This window comes from Pogoniulus pusillus, chromosome 21, assembly GCF_015220805.1.
Source record: "Pogoniulus pusillus isolate bPogPus1 chromosome 21, bPogPus1.pri, whole genome shotgun sequence".
Taxonomy (NCBI): domain Eukaryota; kingdom Metazoa; phylum Chordata; class Aves; order Piciformes; family Lybiidae; genus Pogoniulus; species Pogoniulus pusillus.
Window position 1 is genome coordinate 23,438,155 of NC_087284.1, and position 22,906 is coordinate 23,461,060.

The 22,906-nt window shown below is 59.2% G+C and overlaps 1 protein-coding gene across 26 annotated transcripts in view; it reads left to right on the plus strand.

The window, feature by feature from the left end:
* Positions 1–22,906, plus strand: part of LOC135184984 (protein disulfide-isomerase TMX3-like) — an 80,537-nt gene that overhangs the window by 23,026 nt on the left and 34,605 nt on the right. The window lies entirely within an intron of this gene.

Consider the following 22,906-nt stretch of genomic DNA (forward strand, 5'->3'; position numbering starts at 1 on the left):
GCAGTTGGTGCCTGTGTCGGGGTGGATTTAACATCCTTTTACTGCTGGGATGTGCTCCTGCTGCTGCCTTTCTGCTGCCCGGCTGGGAGGGGTCCAGAGGGACTGGGAGACACCAGGAGGGGTTGGGAGGAGACTGGGAGGGCATTGGGATGGAGTGGGAAGGGATGCATGAGGGCCTGGGAGGGAATGTGAGTGACTGGGAGGGGAATGGGTAGGGCTGAAGGGGGTTGGGAGGAAATGGGAGAGGACTGGAAGGGACTGGGACCGAGAGAGACTGGGATGGACTGGGGAGGGGCTGGGAGGGGAATGGGATGGAGGAGGAAAGGACAGGAATGGGAATGAAGGCAATTGGGAGGGAACTAGGAGAGGACAGGGCCAGACTGGGAGGGATTGGGATGGATTCAGTGGAAGTGGGAGAGACTGGGATTGGGAGGAGACTGGGAGGGCATTGGGATTGAGTGGGATGGACTGGGATGGACTGGGAAGGGCCTGTGAGGGGATTTGGAGGGACTGATGGGAACTGGGAGTGGAATGGGAGGGACTGGGAAGGGACTTGGAGAGGCTGAGAGAGACTGAGGCAGACTGGGAGGTGTTTGGGAGGCAGTGAGAGGGATTCAGTGGAACTGAGAGTGACTGGGAGGGATTGGGAGGAGAGGGAGGGGTCTGGGAAGGCATCAGGGATGGCCTGAAGGGATTGGGATGGGGAAGGCCTGGGAGGTAGTGGGAGGGGACTGAGAAGGGGCTGGGAGGGGAATTGGAGGGACTGGGAGAGAGTGATAGGGGATTGGGAGTTACTGAGGGGACTGGAAGGAGACTGGGATATGCTGGGAGATAGTGGAATGGACAGGGAGGGATTGTGAGGGGCTGGGTGGGACTGGAAGGGGACTGGGAAGGACTGAGAGAGACTGGGCTGGACTGAGAGGGGACTGGACTGGCAATGGGAGGGAGTGGGAAGGCATCTGGAAGGGATCAGAAGGAATTGGAAGAGACTGAGAGGGAATTTGGCATGGGAGGGTATTGGGAAAGGCTCTGGGGGGATTGCAAGAGACTGGGATGGACTGGGAAGGAGTGGGATGGGCTGGAATGGGACTGAGAGGTGTCAGGGAAGGGAATGGGACTGGGAGGTCCTGGGATGGGACAGGAAGGGGAATGGGAGGGACTGATGGGAACAGGGAGAGGAATGGGATGGACTTGGAGGGACTGGGAAAGGACTTGGAGAGGCTGAGACTGAGCCAGGCTGGGAGGGGTTTGGGAGGTACTGAGAAGAACTGGGAGGGAGTGGGAAGCCTGCAGAGGGACTGGGAGAGAGTGATAGGGGATTGGGAGTTCCTGGAGGGGACTGGAAGGGGAATGGGATATACTGGGAAGTAGAGGAATGGACTGGGAGGGAGCTGGGTGGGACTGATGGGGACTGGGAGGAAATGGGAGGGGACTGGGATGGACTGGAAGGGATTGGGAGAGAGTGAGAGGGGGTGTGGAATGAGTTTGGAGAGACTGGGAGGGACTGGAAGGGATTGGGAGAGAGTGAGAGGGGATGTGGAATGAATTTGGAGAGACTGGGAGGGACTGGAAGGGATTGGGAGAGAGTGAGAGGGGATGTGGAATGAGTTTGGAGAGACTGGAAGGGACTGGAAGGGATTGGGAGAGAGTGAGAGGGGATGTGGAATGAATTTGGAGAGACTGGGAGGGACTGGAAGGGATTGGGAGAGAGTGGGAGGGGATGTGGAATGAGTTTGGAGAGACTGGGAGGGACTGGAAGGGATTGGGAGAGAGTGAGAGGGGATGTGGAATGAGTTTGGAGAGACTGGGAGGGACTGGAAGGGATTGGGAGAGAGTGTGAGGGGATGTGGAATGAGTTTGGAGAGACTGGGAGGGACTGGAAGGGATTGGGAGAGAGTGGGAGGAATTCAGAGAGACTGGGAGGGACTGGGGTGGAGTGGGAAGGAATAAATGAGTGACTGGGAGGGATTGGGAGAGACTGGGAGGGGATTGCGAGGGACTACTTGGAACTGGAAGAGGAATGGGATGGTCTGGGAGGGACTTGGAGAGACTAAGCCAGACTGGGAGGGGTTTGGGAGACACTGAGAAGGACTAGGAGGGGACCAGGCTAGACTGGGGGGGGATTCAGAGGAACTGGGAGGGATTGGGAGGAGACTGGGAGGGAGTGGGATGGAGTGGGAAGGGATTGATGAGGGACTGGGAGTGATTGTGAGTGACTGGGAGAGCCATGGAGGGGAACAGGAGGGGCAGATGGGGAGTGGGATGGGATTGGGAGGGACTGGCGAGGAGTGGGAGGAGACTGAGAGGTAGTGGGAGGGAAGTGGGAAAGGATGAGGGACTGGGAGGCAGTGGGAAGCAGTGGGAAGGCACTGGGAGGGGATTTGGAGGGACTGGGAGACAGTGATAGGGAGCTGATGAAGGGGACTGGAAGGGGACTGGGGTATACTGGGAGCCAGTAGGATAGACTGGGAAGGATTGGGAGAGGACTGGGTGGGAGTGATAGAGAACTGGGAGGGACTGGGAGAGACTGGGAGGGGACTGGGATGGACCTGGCAAGAACTAGATTAGGACTGGGAGAGAACTGGGATGGGCCTGGAAGGGACTGGGAAGGACTGGGAATGTGAAAGTACTGGGAAAGGAGTGGAATGGGATTGTGAGGGACTGGGAGGGAGTGGGTGGGATTCAGAGGAACTGGGAGAGAGTTGGATGGACTGGGAAGGGATCTGGGAGAGACTCGAGGGGACTGGGATGGACTGGGAAGGGGACTGAGGTGGCATGGAGGGGTATGGGACTGGGAGGTACTGCGAAGGGACTGAGGAGGGCAGTGGGATGGACTGGGAGGAACTGGTGTGGAACTGGGAAGGGGGGGGGAAGGCCAGAGAGAGAATGGGAGGGGAATGGGTTGGACCTGGTTAAAGACTGGATTGGGACTGGGAGAGGACTGGGAGGGTATTAGGAGAGGCCTGGAAGGGTCTGAGAAGGACTGGGATGTACTGGGAAAGGCCTGGAATGGGATTGTGAGACTGGGATGGAACTGGGAGGGGATTGGGAGGGAGTGAGTGGGATTCAGAGGAACTGGGAGAGTCTGGGATGGACTGAGAGTGGGCTGGGCTGGGAAGGGATCTGGGAAGGAGTGAGGGGACTGGGAGGGATTGGGAAGGGGACAGAGAGCTGTCAGAGAGGGGAATGGGACTGGGAGGTACTGGGATGGGACAGGGAGGGGAATGGGAGGGACTGATGGGAAGTGGGAGAGGAATGAGATGGCCTGGGAGGGGATCTGGAATGGATTGTGAGAGAGTAGGAGGAGACTGGGAAGGGATTGGGATAGACTGGGAGCTAGGGGGATGGACTGGGAAGGATTGGGAAGGGGCTGGGTGGGAGTGATAGAGGATTGGAAGGAAATGGGAGAGGACTGGAATGGGACTGGGAAGGGACTGGGATGGACCTAGTAAGGACTGGATTTGGACTGGGAGAGGACTGTGAGGGCACTGGGATAGGCCTGGAAGGGACTGAGGAGGACTGAGAGGTGGCAGGGAGGGGACTGGGCCAGGGAGAGGATTGGGGGGAATAGGAAGGAGTTTGGAATGGATTGGGACTGGGAGGGGACTGGGCCAGAGTGGGAGGGGAGTGGAAAGGTAGTGGGAGGGTGTGAAAGGTAGTTGGGGGGCACTGGAAGGGACTAGGAGGGGATTGGGATGGACTGGGAAGGGACTGGTGAGGATTGGATTGGGAGAGGCCTGGAGGGTACTGAGAAGAAGTGGGAGGGGACTGGGATGGACTGGGAAAGGAGTGGGATGGGATTGAAAGAGACTGGGGTGGGACTGGGAGGGGGTTGTAGGGAGTGGGTGGGATTCAGAGGAACTGGGAAGGACCGGGAGGAGACTGGGAGTGGGATGGACTGGGAATAGTGGAACTGGGAGGGGACTGTGAGGGATTGGATGGGACTGGGAAGGGGCCTGAGAGGTGGCAGGGAGGGAAGTGGGACTGGGAGGTACTGGGATGGGATAGGGAGGAGATTGTGAGGGACTCATGGGAACTTGTGGAGAAATGGGAGGGAATGGGAAAGGACTGGAAGGGGACTGGGATATACTGGGAGACTGTGGGATGGACTGGGAAGGATTGGGGGAGGGCTGGGTGGGACTGATAGGGGCTTGGGAGGGACTGGGAGAGACTGGGATGGACCTGATGACGACTGGACTGAGACTGGGAGGGACTAGGAGATGACTGTGAGGGAACTGGGAAAGATCTGGAAGGGACTGAAAAGGACAGGGAGGGGAGTGGGATGTCCTGGGAAAGGAGTGGAATTGGATTGTGAGAGACTGGGCTGGGACTGGGAGGGGACTGAGAGAGAGTGGGTGGGACTGGGAACAACTGAGCTGAACTGGGAGGGGACTGGGAAGGGGCCTGAGAGGTGCCAGGGAGGGGAATGGGACTGGGAGGTAGTGGGATGGGGCAGGGAGGGGAATGGGAGAGACTGATGGGAAGTTAGAAAGGAATGGGCTGGACTTGGAGGGAGTGGGAGGGGATTGGGAGGGAATGTGATGGGGTCTGGAATGGATTATGAGTGACTGGGAGGGCACTGAGCCAGAGTGGGAGGGGATTGGAAGGGATTGGGATGTACTGGGAGCTAGTGAGATGGACTGGGAAGGATTGGGTGAGGCTGGGTGGGACTGGGAGTGGATTGAGAGGAACTGGGAGAGGTTGGGAGGGACAGGAGTTGGACTGAGACTGGGAGGGGACTGAGGTGGACCTGCTAAGGACTGGATTAGGACTGGGAGAAAAATGATAGAGGAGTGGAAGGGACAGAGAAGGTCTGGGAGGGGAGTGGGATGTACTGGGAAATGACTGGAGTGGGATTATGAGAGACTGGGATGGGACTGGGAAGGAGACTGAGAGGTGGCAGTGAGGAGAATGGGTCTGGGAGGGACAGGGATGGTAATGGGAGGAAGTGGTGGGAACTGGGGGAGGAATGGGATGCACTGGGCTGGAGTAGGAGGGCATTGGGAGGGAATGGGAAGGGATCTGGAATAGATTGTGAGTGACTGGGGGGGACTGAGCCAGAGTGGGAGTGGACAGGGAAGATACTGGGAGGGGAATGGGAAGGCAGTGTGAGGGCGTGAAAGGTAGTTGGGGTGGCCTGGAAGGCCCTGGGAGAGTATTGAGAGGGAGTGTGAGGGGACTGGAAGGAGACTGGGATATACTGGGAGCTAGTTGGATGGACTGGGAAGGATTGGGTGGGGCTGTGTGGGACTGATAGGGGATTGGGAGGAGATTGGAAAGGGCTGGGAGGGGAGTGGGATGTGTTGGGAAAGGACTGGAATGGGATTGTGAGAGACTGGGAGGGGACCAGGAGGGATTGGGTAGGACTGGAGTGGGATTGTGAGAGACTGGGAGGGACTGGGAGAGGATTGGAGAGAGTGGGTGGAATTGAGAGGAACGGGGAAGGACCGGGAGGAGCCTGAGAGGGCATTGGAATGGACTGGGAGGGAGTGGGATGGTGTGGGAAGGGATCTGAAGGGATCTGGGAAGGAGCAGAAGTGGGAGGGGACTGTGGGGGATTGGGTGGGACTGGGAAGGGGCCTGAGAGGTGGCAGGGAAGGGAATGGGAGGGACTGATGGGAAGAAGAAGAAGAAGGAGGTAGAGTGGGAGGGGATTGGAAAGGAATGGGAAGGGATCTGGAATGGATTGTGAGTGCCTGGGAGGGGACTGGGAAGAGACTGGCAGGGGAGTGGAAAGGTAGTGTGAGGAGGTGAAAGGTAGTTGGGGTGGCCTGGAAGGGACTGGGAAGGCATTGGGAGGGAGTGGGTAGGATTCAGAGGAACTGGGAGAGACTAGGAAAGACTGAGAGGAGACCAGGAGGGCATTGGGATGGACTGGGAAGGGATCTGGGAAAAAGTGAGTGGAACTGTGAGGGGACTGGGGGGGATTGAGTGGGACTGGGAGGTGCTGGGATGGGACAGGGAGGGGAATGGGAGAGACTGATGGGAAGTGGGAGAGGAATGAGATGGAGTTGGAGGGAGTGGAAGGGGATTGGGAGGGAAGGGGAAGGGATCTGGAATGAATTGTGAGTGACTGGAAGGGGACTGGGGACTGGGAGGGGATTAGGAGGGAGTGGGAGGTGACTGGAAGGGGACTGGGATGTACTGGGAGCGAGTGGGATGGACTGGGAAGGATTGGAAGGGGGCTGGGTGAGACTGGGAGGGGATTGGGAGGAAATGGGATCAGACTGGGAGGGACAGAGAGAGACTGGGAGGGGATTGGGAGGGAAGGGGAAGGGATGGGGAGGGGAGTGGGAAGGGGCTGGTAAGGACTGGATTTGGATTGGGAGAGGCCTGGAAAGGACTGAGGAGGACTGGAAGGAGATCAGGAGGGATTGGGTAGGACTGGAATGGGATTGTGAGAGACTGGGAGGGAGTGGGATGGACTGGGAAGGGATCTGGGAAGGAGTGAGTGGGTCTGGGAGGGATTGGGTGAGACTGGGAAGGGGCCTGAGAGGTGTGAGGGAGAGGAATGGGCCTGGGAGGCCCTGGGATGGGACAGGGAGGGGAATGGGAGGGACTGATGGAAGTGGGATGGGATTGGGAGGGACTAGCGAGGCGTGGGAGGAGACTTGGAGGGACTGAGAGGTAGTGGGAGGGAAGTGGGAAAGGATGAGGGATGGAGTGGAGGGACTGGGATGGCCTGGGAGGGGATGTGGAGGGCCTGGGAGAGAGGGATAGGGGCTCGGGAGTTAGTGGAGGGGACTGGAATATAGTGGGAGATAGTGGGATGGAGTGGGAGAGATTTGGAATGGATCTGGAATGGATTGTGAGTGAGTGGAATGGCAATGGAAAGGGACTAGTAGGGAGTGGTAGGGAACTGGGATGGAGCTGGAAAGGACTGGATTGGGACTGGGAGAGGACTGAAAAGGACTGGGAGGGCAGTGGGATGTAGTGGGAAAGGAGTGTAATGGGATAGTGAGGGACTGGGAAGGGATTGGGAGTGAGTGGGTGGGATTCAGAGGAATGGGGATGGAGTGGGATGGAGTAGGATGGGCTGGGAAGGGATCTGGGAAGGATTGAGCTGAATTGGAAGAGGACTGGGAAGGGGCCTGAGAGGTGTCAGGGAGGGGAATTGAATGTGACTGTGTGGGGATTGGGAGAGACTGGGATAGACTGGGAGGGATTGGGAGGAGACTGGGAGGGCATTGGGACAGACTGGGAGGGAATGGGATGGAGTGGGAAGGGATCAGGGATGGAGTGGAGGGACTGGGAGGGGATGTGGAGGGAGAGAGGGATAGTGGCTTGGGAGTTAGTGGAGGGGACTGGGATATACTGGAAGATGGTGGAATTGAGTGGGAGAGGATTGGGAGGGAATGGAGAGGGATCTGGAATGGATTGTGAGTGACTGGGAGAGGACTGGAATGGCACTAGGGACTGGGAGAGACTGGTAGGGGACTGGGATGGAGCTGGAAAGGACTGGATTGGGACTGGGAGGGAAATGGGAGAGGATTGGAAGGGACAGGGAGGGGAGTGGGATGTACTGGGAAAGGAGAGGAATGGGATTGTGAGTGACTGGGAGGGGACAGGGGACTGGGAGGGACTTGGGAGGTGACTGTAAGGGGACTGGGATGTACTGGGAGCTAGTGGGTTGGACTGGGAAGGATTGGGTGAGGCCGGGTGGGACTGGGAGTGGATTGAGAGGAAATGGGAGAGGACTGGGACTGGAATGGGACTGGGATGGACCTGGTAAGTACTGGATTAGGACTCGGGGTGCAGTGGGAGAGGACTGGAAGGGACAGAGAAGGACTGGGAGGGGAGTGGGATGTACTGGGAAAGGAGTGGAATTGGATTATGAGAGACTGGGAGGGGACTGGGAGGGGAGTGAGAGAGAGTGGTTGGGACTGGGAGGGAAATGGGAGAGGATTGGAAGGGACAGGGAGGGGAGTGGGATGTACTGGGAAAGGAGAGGAATGGGATTGTGAGAGACTGGGAGGGGACAGGGGACTGGGAGTGACTTGGGAGGTGACTGTAAGGGGACTGGGATGTACTGGGAGCTAGTGGGATGGACTGGGAAGGATTGGGTGAGGCCGGGTGGGATTGGGAGTGGATTGAGAGGAAATGGGAGAGGACTGGGACTGGGATGGGACTGGGATGGACCTGGTAAGTACTGGATTAGGACTCGGGGCGCAGTGGGAGAGGACTGGAAGGGACAGAGAAGGACTGGAAGGGGAGTGGGATGTACTGGGAAAGGAGTGGAATTGGATTATGAGAGACTGGGATGGGACTGGGAGGGGAGTGAGAGAGAGTGGTTGGGACTGGGAAGGAGACTGAGAGGTGACAGGGGAATGGGACAGGGAGGGACAGGGAGGGTAATGGGAGGGACTGTTGGGAACTGGGAGAGGAATGGGATGCACTGGGCTGGAGTAGGAGGGCATTGGGAGGAAATGGGAAGGGATCTGGAATGGATTGTGAGTGACTGGAGGGGACTGGGCCAGAGTGGGAGCAGACTGGGAGGGGAATGGGAAGGTAGTTGGAGGGACCTGGAAGGGACTTGGAGGGGACTGAGAGGGAGTGGGAGGTGACTGGAAGGAGACTGGGATATTCTGGGAGCTAGTGGGATGGACTGGGAAGGATTGGGAGGAAGCTGGGTGGGAGTGATAGAGGACTGGGAGGAAATGGGAGGGGCCTGGAGTTGGACTGGGAAGGGACCGGGAGGGACTGAGAGAGACTGGGAGGGGACTGGGATGGACCTGTAAGGACTGGATTGGGACTGGGAGAGGAGTGCGAGGGAACTGGGAGAGGCCTGGAAGGGGCTGGGGAGGACTGGGAGTGGGAAGGAGTGGGATGGACTGGGGAGGGATCTATGAATGACTGAAGTGACTGGGAAGGATTGGGTGAGGCTGGGAAGGTGCCTGAGAGGTGGCAGGGAGGGGAATGGGACTGGGAGGTCCTAGAATGGGACTGGGAAGAGAATGGGAGGGATTGATGGAAGTGGGATGGGATTGGGAGAGAATGGGAAGGGATCTGGAATGGTTTGTGAGTGACTGGGAGGGGACTGGGAGGCAATCGGAGAGGAGTGGGAGTGAGATGTAGTGGGAAAGGAGTGGAATGAGGTTGTGAGAGACAGGGATGGGACTGGGAGGGGTTTGGGAGGGAGTGGGTGGGATTCAGAGGAACTGTGGGAGACTGGGAAGGACTGGGAGGGCATTGGGATGGAGTGGCAGGGAGTGGGATGGACTGGGAAGGATTAAGCGGAACTGGGGAGGGGACTGGGAGGGATTGGGTGGGACTGGGCAGGGGCCTGAGAGGTGTCAGGGAGGGGAATGGGCCTGGGAGGTGCTGGGATGGGACAGGGAGGGGAATGGGATTGACTGAGATGGAGTGGGAGGGGCCTTGGAGGGAATGGGAAGGGATCTGGAATGGATTGTGAGTGACTGGGAGGGGACTTAGAAGGGACTGGGAAGGGAATGAAAAGGAACTGGGAGGGTCTGAAAGGTAGTTGGAAGGGACTGGAAGAGACAGAGAGAGACTGAAAGGAGACTGGGATGGACCTGGTAAGGACTGGATTGGGACTGGGTGAGGACTGGGTTGTACTGGGAAAGGACTGGAATGGGAGGACTTGGAAGGGGCCTGGATGGGAACTGAAAGTGCTCCTAGGAAGAACTGGGACAGACTGGGAGGGACTGGGAGGTGGTCTGGAAGAGACTGTAGCAGGATTGGGCAGGGACTGGGATGGGATTAGAGAGGGGCTGGGAGAGGTCTGGGAGGGAACTGGAAGGCACTGCAGAGGAATTGGGAGGGACTGGGAGGGGGCTTGATGGGACTGGGAATCTTACCTGGAGGCGCTGGGAGCTGCTCTGGGGGCGCTGGGAGCCTCCTCTGTGCCCCTGCCGCCGTTTGGTCTCCCTCCCCCCTCCCTCCCTCCCTCCCGGCGCTGACAGAGCAGGAGGGCCAGAGCCACGCTCTGATTGGCCAGTGGGGCTCGGGCAGCAGCGCTCCCATTGGCTGCGCTGGGCCAGCCCCCCAGTTTGGGAACAGTGTGTCCCAGTTCAGGACCAGTCCCCCCAGTTTGGGAACAGTGCGTCCCAGTTCGGGACCAGCCCCCCCAGTTTGGGAACAGTGTGTCCCAGTTTGGGACCAGTCCCCCCCAGTTTGGGAACAGTGTGTCCCAGTTTGGGACCAGTCCCCCCCAGTTTGGGAACAGTGTGTCCCAGTTCGGGACCAGCCCCCCCAGTTTGGGAACAGTGCGTCCCAGTTCGGGACCAGTCCCCCAGTTTGGGAACAGTGCGTCCCAGTTCGGGACCAGCCCCCCCAGTTTGGGAACAGTGTGCCCCAGTTTGGGAACAGTGTGCCCCAGTTTGGGAACAGTGTGCCCCAGTTTGGGACCTGCCCCCCAGTTTGGGAACAGTGTGCCCTAGTTTGGGACCAGTCCCCCCAGTTTGGGAACAGTGCGTCCCAGTTCGGGACCAGCCCCCCCCCAGTTTGGGAACAGTGTGTCCCAGTTTGGGACCAACCCCCCCCCAGTTTGGGAACAGTGTGTCCCAGTTTGGGACCAGCCCCCCCCCAGTTTGGGAACAGTGCGTCCCAGTTCGGGACCAGCCCCCCCCAGTTTGGGAACAGTACATCCCAGTTTGGGACCAGCCCCCCCCCAGTTTGGGAACAGTGCGTCCCAGTTTGGGACCAGCCCCCCCCAGTTTGGGAACAGTGCGTCCCAGTTCAGGACCTGCCCCCCAGTTTGGGAACAGCGTGCCCCAGTTCGGGACCAGCCCCCCCAGTTTTGTTCCAGTGCGTCCCAGTTTGGGACCAGTCCCCCCAGTTTGGGACCAGCCCCCCCCCAGTTTGGGAACAGTGTGTCCCTGTTCGGGACCAGTCCCCCCCAGTTTTGTTCCAGTGTGCCCCAGTTTGGGACCAGACCCCCCCAGTCTGCGACCACTCCCCTGCAGTTTGGGTTGAGTGTGTCCCAGTTTGGGCCCAGTTTGCCCCAGTTGGGGTCCAGTTCCCTCCCAGTCCCTTCCATTCCCCTCCCACTTCTGTTCCAGTCCCTCCCACTCCCCATCCAGTTCTTCCCAGTCCCCTCCAGTCCCTCCCAGTCTTTGCCGGTTCCCCCCCACACCCTCCCAGTTTCCTCGCAGTTCCTGCCCAGTCCCATCCCAGTGCTTCCCAATTCCATCCAGTACCCCCAACACACCTTCATGTCCCCTCCCAGTCTGTCCCAGTCCCTACCACTTCTGTTCCAGTCCCCAGCCCTCCCCTCCCAGTCCCTCCAAATCCCTTTCCAGTACCTCCCAGTTCTCTCCCAACTCGCTCCCAGTCCCTAGCAGTTCTCTCCTACTCCCTCCCAATGCCTCCCACTTCCTTCCCAGTCCCCTGCCCAGTCCCCTCCCATTTCCATCCCACAACCTCCCAGGCCCTCCAAATTCTATCCCAATCCTTCTCATTTCCCTCCCAGCCCCTCCCAGGGAGCCTGACTGGGAGGGACTGGGATGGAACTGGGTGTGACAGGCAGGGATGGGGCACAGGGTGCAGACTGTGAGGGATTGTCAGGGACTGGGAGGGAACTGGTTGTGACTGTGTGGGGATTGGGAGAGACTGGGAGGGATTGGGAGGAGGCTGGGAGGGCATTGGGACGGACTGGGAGGGAATGGGATGGAGCGGGAAGGGATCAGGGATGGAGTGGAGGGATTGGGAGGGACTGGGATGGCCTGGGAGGGGATGTGGAGGGAGAGAGGGATAGGGGCTTGGGAGTTAGTGGAGGGGACTGGGATATACTGGGAGATAGTGGAATGGAGTGGGTGAGGATTGGGAGGGAATGGAGAGGGATCTGGAATGGATTGTGTGTGACTGGGAGAGGACTGGGGACAGGGATGGGATTAGGAGGGAGTGGGAGGTGACTGGTAGCACTAGGGACTGGGAGAGACTGAGAGGGGACTTGGATGGACCTGGAAAGGACTGGATTGGGACTGGGAGGGAAATGGGAGTGGATTGGAAGGGACTGAAAAGGACTGGGTGTGGAGTGGGATGTGCTGGGAAAGGAGTGGAATGGGATTGTGAGAGAGTGGGATGGGACTGGGAGGGAGTGGGTGGGATTCAGAGGCACGGGGAAGGAGTGGGATGAGTGAGATGGACTGGGAAGGGATCTGGGAAGGAGTAAGCTGAACTGGGAGAGGACTGGGAAGGGGCCTGAGAGGTGTCAGGGAGGGGAATGGGACTGGGAGTTGCTGGGATGGGACAGGGAGGGGAATGGGAGGGACTGCTGGGAAGTGGGAGAGGAATGAGATGGAATGGGAGGGAGTGGAAGGGGATTGGGAGGGAAGGGAAAGGCATCTGGAATGAATTGTGAGTGACTGGGAGGGGACTGGGGACTGGGAGGGGATGAGGAGGGAGTGGGAGGTGACTGGAAGGGGACTGGGATATTGTGGGAGCTAGTGGGATGGACTGGGAAGGATTGGGATGGGGCTGGGTGGGAGTGATAGAGGACTGGGATGGGACTGGAGTTGGACTGGGACGGGACCGGGAGGGACTGAGAGAGACTGGGAGGGGACTGAGATGGATGTGATAAGGACTGGATTGGGACTGGGAGAGGACAGGAAGGGACTGGGAGGGGGAGTGGGAGGGATTGAGAGGAACTGGGAAGGACTTGGAGGAGACTGGGAGGGCATTGGGATGGAGTGGGAAGGGGCCTGAGAGGTGTCAGGGAGGAGTGACCTGGGAGGGCATTGGGAGGGAATGGGAAGGGATCTGGAATGGATTGTGAGTGACTGGGAGGGGACTGGGAAGGTAGTGGGAGGGTGTGAAAGGTCTTTGGGGTGGCCTGGAAGGCATTGGGAGGGGACTGGGATGTACTGGGAGCGAGTGGGATGGACTGGGAAGGATTGGAAGGGGGCTGGGTGAGACTGGGAGGGGATTGGGAGGAAATGGGATCAGACTGGGAGGGACAGAGAGAGACTGGGAGGGGATTGGGAGGGAAGGGAAAGGGATGGGAAGGGGAGTGGGAAGGGACTGGTAAGGACTGGATTTGGATTGGGAGAGGCCTGGAAAGGACTGAGGAAGACTGGAAGGAGACCAGGAGGGATTGGGTAGGACTGGAATGGGATTGTGAGAGACTGGGAAGGGATTGGGAGTGAGTGGGTGGGATTCAGAGGAACGGGGAGGGAGTGGGAAGGGATCTGGGAAGGACTGAGCTGAACTGGGAGAGGACTGGGAAGGGGCCTGAGAGGTGTCAGGGAGGGGAATTGGACTGGGAGGTGCTGGGATGGGACAGGGAGGGGATTTGGAAAGGATTGTGAGTGACTGGGAGGGGACTGGGCAGGTAGGGGGAGTGTGTGAAAGGTGGTTGGAGTGGCGTGGGAGGGGCCTGGGATATACTGGGAGCCAGTGGGATGGTCTGGGAAGGATTGGGAGGGGGCTGGGTGGGACTGATAGAGGACTGGGAGGAAATGGGAGAGGACTGTGAGGGACTGGAGTTGGACTGGGAAAGGACTCATCCCAGTCCCCTCCCAGTCCTCAGTCCCTCGCAGTCCTGCCCCATTCCTTCCCAGTCCTCTCCCAGACCGTCCCAGTCCCAATCCAGTCCTTCCCAGTGTCTCCCAGTATGCCCCAGTCCCCTTCCAGACTAGGGTGATTGTGAGTGAGTGGGAGAGGCAGGGAGGGGAATGGGAGGGAGAGCTGGGAAGTGGGATGGGATTGGGAGGGTCTGGGGAGGAGTGGGAGGAGACTGAGAGGGAAGTGGGAAAGGATGAGGGATGGAGTGGAGGGATTGTGAGGGACTGGGATGGCCTGGAAGGGGATGTGGAGGGCCTGGGAGAGAGGGAGAGGGGCATGGGAGTTAGTGGAGGGGACTGGGATATACTGGGAGATAGTGGAATAGATTGGGAGTGGATTGGGAGGGAATGGAGAGGGATCTGGAATGGATTGTGTGTGACTGGGAGAGGACTGGGGACAGGGAGGGGATTAGGAGGGAGTGGGAGGTGACTGGTAGGGGACTGGGATGGACCTGGAAAGATTGGATTGGGACTGGGAGAGGACTGGGAGGGAAATGGGAGAGGATTGGAAGGGACTGAAAAGAACTGGGTGCGGAGTGGGATGTACTGGGAAAGGAGTGGAATGGGATTGTGAGAGAGTGGGATGGGACTGGGAGGGGTTTGGGAGGGAGTGGGTGGGATTCAGAGGCACGGGGAAGGAGTGGGATGAGTGGGAGGGAGTGAGATGGACTGGGAAGGGATCTGGGAAGGACTGAGCTGAACTGGGAGAGGAATTGGAGGGGGCCTGAGAGGTGTCAGGGAGGGGAATGGGACTGGGAGTTGCTGGGATGGGACAGGGAGGGGAATGGGAGGGACTGCTGGGAAGTGGGAGAGGAATGAAATGGAATGGGAGGGGTGTGGAAGGGGATTGGGAGGGAAGGGAAAGGGATCTGGAATGAATTGTGAGTGACTGGGAGGGGACTGGGGACAGGGAGGGGATTAGGAGGGAGTGGGAGGTGACTGGAAGGGGACTGGGATATTGTGGGAGCTAGTGGGATGGACTGGGAAGGATTGGGATGGGGCTGGGTGGGAATGATAGAGGACTGGGACAGGACTGGAGTTGGACTGGGAAGGGACTGGGCAGGACTGAGAGAGACTGGGAGGGGACTGAGATGGACCTGGTAAGTACTGGACTGGGAGAGGACTGTGAGGGAACTGGGAGAGGTCAGGAAGGGACTGGGAGGGATTGAGAGGAACTGGGAAGGACTTGGAGGAGACTGGGAGGGCATTGGGATGGAGTGGGAAGGGGCCTGAGCGGTGTCAGGGAGGAGAGTGGCCTGGGAGGGCATTGAGAGGGAATGGGAAGGGATCTGGAATGAATTGTGAGTGACTGGGAGGGGACTGGGAAGGTAGTGGGAGGGTGTGAAAGGTCTTTGGGGTGGCCTGGGAGGGGACTGGGATGTACTGGGAGCGAGTGGGATGGACTGGGAAGGATTGGAAGGGGGCTGGGTGAGACTGGGAGGGGATTGGGAGGGATGGGAAGGGGAGTGGGAAGGGGCTGGTAAGGACTGGATTTGGATTGGGAGAGGCCTGGAAAGGACTGAGGGGAACTGGAAGGAGACCAGGAGGGATTGGGTAGGACTGGAATGGGATTGTGAGAGACTGGGAGGGGATTGGGAGGGGGTGGGATGGACTGGGAAGGGATCTGGGAAGGAGTGAGTGGGTCTGGGAGGGATTGGGTGAGACTGGGAAGGGGCCTGAGAGGTGTGAGGGAGAGGAATGGGCCTGGGAGGTCTTGGGATGGGACAGGGAGGGGAATGGGAGGGACTGATGGAAGTGGGATGGGATTTAAAGGGACTGGTGAGGCGTGGGAGGAGACTTGGAGGGACTGAGAGGTAGTGGGAGGGAAGTGGGAAAGGATGAGGGATGGAGTGGAGGGACTGGGAGGGGATGTGGAGGGCCTGGGAGAGAGTGATAGGGGCTCGGGAGTTACTGGAGGGGACTGGGATATACTGGGAGATAGGGGGATGGAGTGGGAGAGATTGGGAATGGATCTGGAATGGATTGTGAGTGAGTGGAATGGCAATAGAAAGGGACTAGGAGGGACTGACAGAGCGGGAGGGGACTGGGATGGAGCTGGAAAGGACTGGATTGGGACTGGGAGAAGACTGAAAAGGACTGGGAGGGCAGTGGGATGTAGTGGGAAAGGAGTGTAATGGGATAGTGAGGGACTGGGAAGGGGTTGGGAGTGAGTGGGTGGGATTCAGAGGAACGGGAAGGGAGTGGGATGGAGTGGGAGGGAGTAGGATGGGCTGGGAAGGGATCTGGGAAGGACTGAGCTGAACTGGGAGAGGACTGGGAAGGGGCCTGAGAGGTGTCAGGGAGGGGAATGGGACTGGGAGGTACTGGGATGGGACAGGGAGGGGATTTGGAAAGGATTGTGAGTGACTGGGAGGGGACTGGGCAGGTAGGGGGAGTGTGTGAAAGGTGGTTGGAGTGGCGTGGGAGGGGCCTGGGATATACTGGGAGCCAGTGGGATGGTCTGGGAAGGATTGGGAGGGGGCTGGGTGGGACTGATAGAGGACTGGGAGGAAATGGGAGAGGACTGTGAGGGACTGGAGTTGGACTGGGAAAGGACTCATCCCAGTCCCCTCCCAGTCCTCAGTCCCTCGCAGTCCTGTCCCATTCCTTCCCAGTCCTCTCCCAGACCGTCCCAGTCCCAATCCAGTCCTTCCCAGTGTCTCCCAGTATGCCCCAGTCCCCTTCCAGACTAGGGTGATTGTGAGTGAGTGGGAGAGGCAGGGAGGGGAATGGGAGGGAGAGCTGGGAAGTGGGATGGGATTGGGAGGGACTGGGAAGGAGAGGGAGGAGACTGAGAGGGAAGTGGGAAAGGATGAGGGATGGAGTGGAGGGATTGTGAGGGACTGGGATGGCCTGGAAGGGGATGTGGAGGGCCTGGGAGAGAGGAAGAGGGGCTTGGGAGTTAGTGGAGGGGACTGGGATATACTGGGAGATAGTGGAATAGATTGGGAATGGATTGGGAGGGAATGGAGAGGGATCTGGAATGGATTGTGAGTGACTGGGAGAGGACTGGAATGGCACTAGGGACTGGGAGAGACTGGTAGGGGACTGGGATGGAGCTGGAAAGGACTGGATTGGGACTGGGAGGGAAATGGGAGAGGATTGGAAGGGACTGGGAGGGGAGTGGGACATACTGGGAGCTAGTGGAATGGACTGGGAAGGACTGGCTTAGGACTGGGAGGGCAGTGGGAGAGGACTGTGAGGGGAGTGTGATGTACTGGGAAAGGAGTGGAATTGGATTATGTGAATCTGGGATGGTACTGGGAGGGGAGTGAGAGAGAGTGGTTGCGTCTGGGAAGGAGACTGATAGGTGACAGAGAGGGAATGGGACTGGGAGGGACAGGGAGAGTAATGGGAAGGACTGTTGGGAACTGGGAGAGGAATGGGATGCACTGGGCTTGGGAGTTAGTGGAGGGGATTGGGATATACTGGGAGATAGTGGAATTGAGTGGGAGAGGATTGGGAGGGAATGAAGAAGGATCTGGAATGGATTGTGAGTGACTGGGAGAGGACTGGAATGGCACTGGGGACTGGGAGAGACTGGGAGAGGAGTGGGATGGGCCTGGAAAGGACAGGATTGGGACTGGGAGGGAAATGGGAGAGGATTGGAAGGGACTGAGAGAGGACTGGGTGGGGAGTGGGATGTACTGGGAAAGGAGAGGAATGAGATTGTGAGAGACTGGGAGGGGATTTGGAGGGAGTGGGTGGAATTCAGAGGAACGAGGAGGGATGGAGTGGGAGGGAGTAGGATGGACTGGGAAGGGATCTGGTAAGGACTGAGCAAAAGTGGGAGAGGATTGGGAAAGGGCCTGAGAGGTGTCAGGGAGGGGGAATGGGACTGAGAGGTGCTGGGATGGGACGGGAATGGGAAGGACTGGTGGGAAGTGGGAGAGGAATGGGAGTGAGTGGGAGGGGATTGGGAGGGAATGGGAAGGGATCTGGAATGGATTGTGAGTGACTGGGAGGGGCCTGGGGACTGGGAGGGGATTAGGAGGGAGTGGGAGGGGACTGGGAGGGACTTGGGAGGTGAGTGGAAGGGGAGCGGGACATACTGGGAGCTAGTGGGATGGACTAGGAAGGATTGGGTGAGGCTGGGTGGGACTGGGAGTGGATTGAGAGGAAATGGGAGAGGACTGGGACTGGGATGGGACTGGAAAGTACTGGATTAGGACTGGGAGGGCAATGGGAGAGGACTGGAAGGGACAGAGAAGGACTAGGATGGGGGGTGGGATGTACTGGGAAAGGAGTGGAATTGGATGGAGTGGGAAGGGATCAGGGATGGAGTGGAGGGATTGGAAGTGACTGGGATGGACTGGGAGGTAGGGGGAGGGGAGTGGAAACGTCTGAAAGGTACTCGGAGGGGCCTGGAAGAGTCTGTGAGGGGATTTGGAAGGACTGTGAAGGGAAGGGGAGGGACTGGAAGGGGACTGGGATATGGTGCGAAGAATGGAAGGAACTGGGACGGGACAGGGCGGGAATGGGATTGACTGACAGGGAGTGGGTGGGGACAGGGAGGGGAATGGGATTGACTGACAGGGAGTGGGTGGGGACAGGGAGGGGAATGGGATTGACTGACAGGGAGTGGGAGAGGACAGGGAGGGGAGTGGAATTGACTGACAGGGAGTGGGAGGGGACAGGGAGGGGAATGGGATTGACTGACAGGGAGTGGGTGGGGACAGGGAGGGGAGTGGGATTGACTGACAGGGAGTGGGTGGGGACAGGGAGGGGAGTGGGATTGACTGACAGGGAGTGGGAGGGGACAGGGAGGGGAGTGGGATTGACTGACAGGGAGTGGGAGGGGACAGGGAGGGGAGTGGGATTGACTGACAGGGAGTGGGAGGGGACAGGGAGGGGAGTGGGATTGACTGACAGGGAGTGGGAGGGGACAGGGAGGGGAATGGGATTGACTGACAGGGAGTGGGAGGGGACAGGGAGGGGAGTGGGATTGACTGACAGGGAGTGGGAGGGGACAGGGAGGGGAGTGGGATTGACTGACAGGGAGTGGGAGGGGACAGGGAGGGGAGTGGGATTGACTGACAGGGAGTGGGAGGGGACAGGGAGGGGAATGGAAAGGGATCTGGAATGGATTGTGAGTGAGTGGGAGGGGACTGGGCGGGAGAGGGAGGGGACTTAGTAGGGACTGGGAAGGGAATGAAAAGGGACTGGGAGGGTCTAAAAGGTAGTTGGAAGGGCCTGGAATGAACTGGGAGGGGACTGGGATGTACTTGGAGCTAGTGGGATGGACTGGGAAGGATTTGGAGGGGGCTGGATGGGACTGATAGGGGATTGGGTGGAAATGGGAGAGGACTGGGATGGACGTGGTAAGGACTGGATTGGGACTGGGTGAGGACTGTGAGTTGTACTGGGAAAGGACTGGAAGGGGAGGGCATGGGAAGGGCCTGGATGGGAACTGAAAGCGATCCTAGTAGGAACTGGGATGGATTGGGAGGGATTGAGAGGGGGTCTGGGAGAGACTGGAGCAGGATTGGGCAGGGACAGGGATGGGATTAGAGAGGGGCTGGGAGAGGTCTGGGAGGGAACTGGGAGGCACTGCAGAGGAATTGGGAGGGACTGGGAAGGATTTGGAGAGGTCTGGAAGGGAACTGGGAGGGACTGGGAGGGGGCTTGATGGGACTGGGAATCTTACCTGGAGGCGCTGGGAGCTGCTCTGGGGGCGCTGGGAGCCTCCAATGTGCCCCTGCTGCCGTTTGGTCTCCCTCCCCCCTCCCTCCCTCCCTCCCGGCGCTGACAGAGCAGGAGGGCCAGGCCACGCTCTGATTGGCCAGTGGGGCTCGGGCAGCAGCGCTCCCATTGGCTGCGCAGGGCCAGCCCCCCAGTTTGGGAACAGTGCGTCCCAGTTCAGGACCAATCCCCCCCAGTTTGGGAACAGTGCGTCCCAGTTCGGGACCAGCCCCTCCCAGTTTGGGAACAGTGTGTCCCAGTTCGGGACCAGTCCCCCCCAGTTTGGGACCAGTCCCCCCCAGTTTGGGAACAGTGCATCCCAGTTTGGGACCAGTCCCCCAGTTTGGGACCAGTCCCCCCCAGTTTGGGAACAGTGCGTCCCAGTTCGGGACCAGTCCCCCCCAGTTTGGGAACAGTGCGTCCCAGTTCGGGACCAGCCCCTCCCAGTTTGGGAACAGTGTGTCCCAGTTCGGGACCAGTCCCTCCAGTTTGGGACCAGTCCCCCCCAGTTTGGGTACAGTGCGTCCCAGTTTGGGACCAGTTCCCCAGTTTGGGACCAGTCCCCCAGTTTGGGACCAGTCCCCCCCAGTTTGGGAACAGTGCGTCCCAGTTCGGGACCAGCCCCCCCCAGTCTGGGAACAGTGTGTCCCAGTTTGGGACCAGCCCCCCCCAGTTTGGGAACAGTGTGTCCCAGTTCGGGACCAGTCCCCCAGTTTGGGAGCAGTGCGTCCCAGTTCGGGACCAGCCCCCCCCAGTTTGGGAACAGTGCGTCCCAGTTCGGGACCAGTCCCCCAGTTTGGGAGCAGTGCATCCCAGTTCGGGACCAGTCCCCCCCAGTTTGGGAGCAGTGCATCCCAGTTTGGGACCAGCCCCCCCAGTTTGGGAGCAGTGCATCCCAGTTTGGGACCCGCCCCCTAGTTTGGGAGCAGTGTGCCCCAGTTCGGGACCAGCCCCCCCAGTTTGGGAGCAGTGCATCCCAGTTCGGGACCAGCCCCCCCAGTTTGGGAACAGTGTGTCCCAGTTCAGGACCAGCTCCCCAGGGATCAGGGATGGAGTGGAGTGATTGGGAGGGACTGGGATGGCCTGAGAGGGGATGTGGAGGGAGAGAGGGATAGGGGCTTGGGAGTTAGTGGAGGGGACTGGGATATACTGGGAGATAGTGGAATGGAGTGGGAGAGGATTGGGAGGGAATGGAGAGGGATCTGGAATGGATTGTGAGTGACTGGGAGAGGACTGGAATGGCACTAGGGACTGGGAGAGACTAAGAGAGACTGGGAAGGGACTGGGATGGACGTGGAAAGGGCTGGATTGGGACTGGGAGAGGACTGGGAGGGAAATGGGAGAGGATTGGAAGGGACTGAAAAGGTCTGGGTGTGGAGTGGGATGTACTGGGAAAGGAGTGGAATGGGATTGTGAGAGAGTGGGATGGGACTGGGAGGGAGTGGGTGGGATTCAGAGGCACGGGGAAGGAGTGGGATGAGTGAGATGGACTGGGAAGGGATCTGGGAAGGAGTAAGCTGAACTGGGAGAGGACTGGGAAGGGGCCTGAGAGGTGTCAGGGAGGGGAATGGGACTGGGAGTTGCTGGGATGGGACAGGGAGGGGAATGGGAGGGACTACTGGGAAGTGGGAGAGGAATGAGATGGAATGGGAGGGAGTGGAAGGGGATTGGGAGGGAAGGGAAAGGGATCTGGAATGAATTGTGAGTGACTGGGAGGGGACTGGGGACTGGGAGGGGATGAGGAGGGAGTGGGAGGTGACTGGAAGGGGACTGGGATATTGTGGGAGCTAGTGGGATGGACTGGGAAGGATTGGGATGGGGCTGGGTGGGAGTGATAGAGGACTGGGACGGGACTGGAGTTGGACTGGGACGGGACCGGGAGGGACTGAGAGAGACTGGGAGGGGACTGAGATGGATCTGATAAGGACTGGATTGGGACTGGGAGAGGACTGTGAGGGAACTGGGAGAGGACAGGAAGCGACTGGGAGGGGGAGTGGGAGGGATTGAGAGGAACTGGGAAGGACTTGGAGGAGACTGGGAGGGCATTGGGATGGAGTGGGAGTGGGATGGAGTGGGAAGGGGCCTGAGAGGTGTCAGGGAGGAGTGACCTGGGAGGGCATTGGGAGGGAATGGGAAGGGATCTGGAATGGATTGTGAGTGACTGGGAGGGGACTGGGAAGGTAGTGGGAGAGTGTGAAAGGTCTTTGGGGTGGCCTGGAAGGCATTGGGAGGGGACTGGGATGTACTGGGAGCGAGTGGGATGGACTGGGAAGGATTGGAAGGGGGCTGGGTGAGACTGGGAGGGGATTGGGAGGAAATGGGATCAGACTGGGAGGGACAGAGAGAGACTGGGAGGAGATTGGGAGGGAAGGGAAAGGGATGGGAAGGGGAGTGGGAAGGGGCTGGTAAGGACTGGATTTGGATTGGGAGAGGCCTGGAAAGGACTGAGGAAGACTGGAAGGAGACCAGGAGGGATTGGGTAGGACTGGAATGGGATTGTGAGAGACTGGGAAGGGATTGGGAGTGAGTGGGTGGGATTCAGAGGAACAGGGAGGGAGTGGGAAGGGATCTGGGAAGGACTGAGCTGAACTGGGAGAGGACTGGGAAGGGGCCTGAGAGGTGTCAGGGAGGGGAATTGGACTGGGAGGTGCTGGGATGGGACAGGGAGGGGATTTGGAAAGGATTGTGAGTGACTGGGAGGGGACTGGGCAGGTAGGGGGAGTGTGTGAAAGGTGGTTGGAGTGACGTGGGAGGGGCCTGGGATATACTGGGAGCCAGTGGGATGGTCTGGGAAGGATTGGGAGGGGGCTGGGTGGGACTGATAGAGGACTGGGAGGAAATGGGAGAGGACTGTGAGGGACTGGAGTTGGACTGGGAAAGGACTCATCCCAGTCCCCTCCCAGTCCTCAGTCCCTCGCAGTCCTGCCCCATTCCTTCCCAGTCCTCTCCCAGACCGTCCCAGTCCCAATCCAGTCCTTCCCAGTGTCTCCCAGTATGCCCCAGTCCCCTTCCAGACTAGGGTGATTGTGAGTGAGTGGGAGAGGCAGGGAGGGGAATGGGAGGGAGAGCTGGGAAGTGGGATGGGATTGGGAGGGACTGGTGAGGAGTGGGAGGAGACTGAGAGGGAAGTGGGAAAGGATGAGGGATGGAGTGGAGGGATTGTGAGGGACTGGGATGGCCTGGGAGGGGATGTGGAGGGCCTGGGAGAGAGGGATAGCGGCATGGGAGTTAGTGGAGGGGACTGGGATATACTGGGAGATAGTGGAATAGATTGGGAGTGGATTGGGAGGGAATGGAGAGGGATCTGGAATGGATTGTGAGTGACTGGGAGAGGACTGGAATGGCACTAGGGACTGGGAGAGACTAAGAGAGACTGGGAAGGGACTGGGATGGACGTGGAAAGGGCTGGATTGGGACTGGGAGAGGACTGGGAGGGAAATGGGAGAGGATTGGAAGGGACTGAAAAGAACTGGGTGCGGAGTGGGATGTACTGGGAAAGGAGTGGAATGGGATTGTGAGAGAGTGGGATGGGACTGGGAGGGGTTTGGGAGGGAGTGGGTGGGATTCAGAGGCACGGGGAAGGAGTGGGATGAGTGGGAGGGAGTGAGATGGACTGGGAAGGGATCTGGGAAGGACTGAGCTGAACTGGGAGAGGAATTGGAGGGGGCCTGAGAGGTGTCAGGGAGGGGAATGGGACTGGG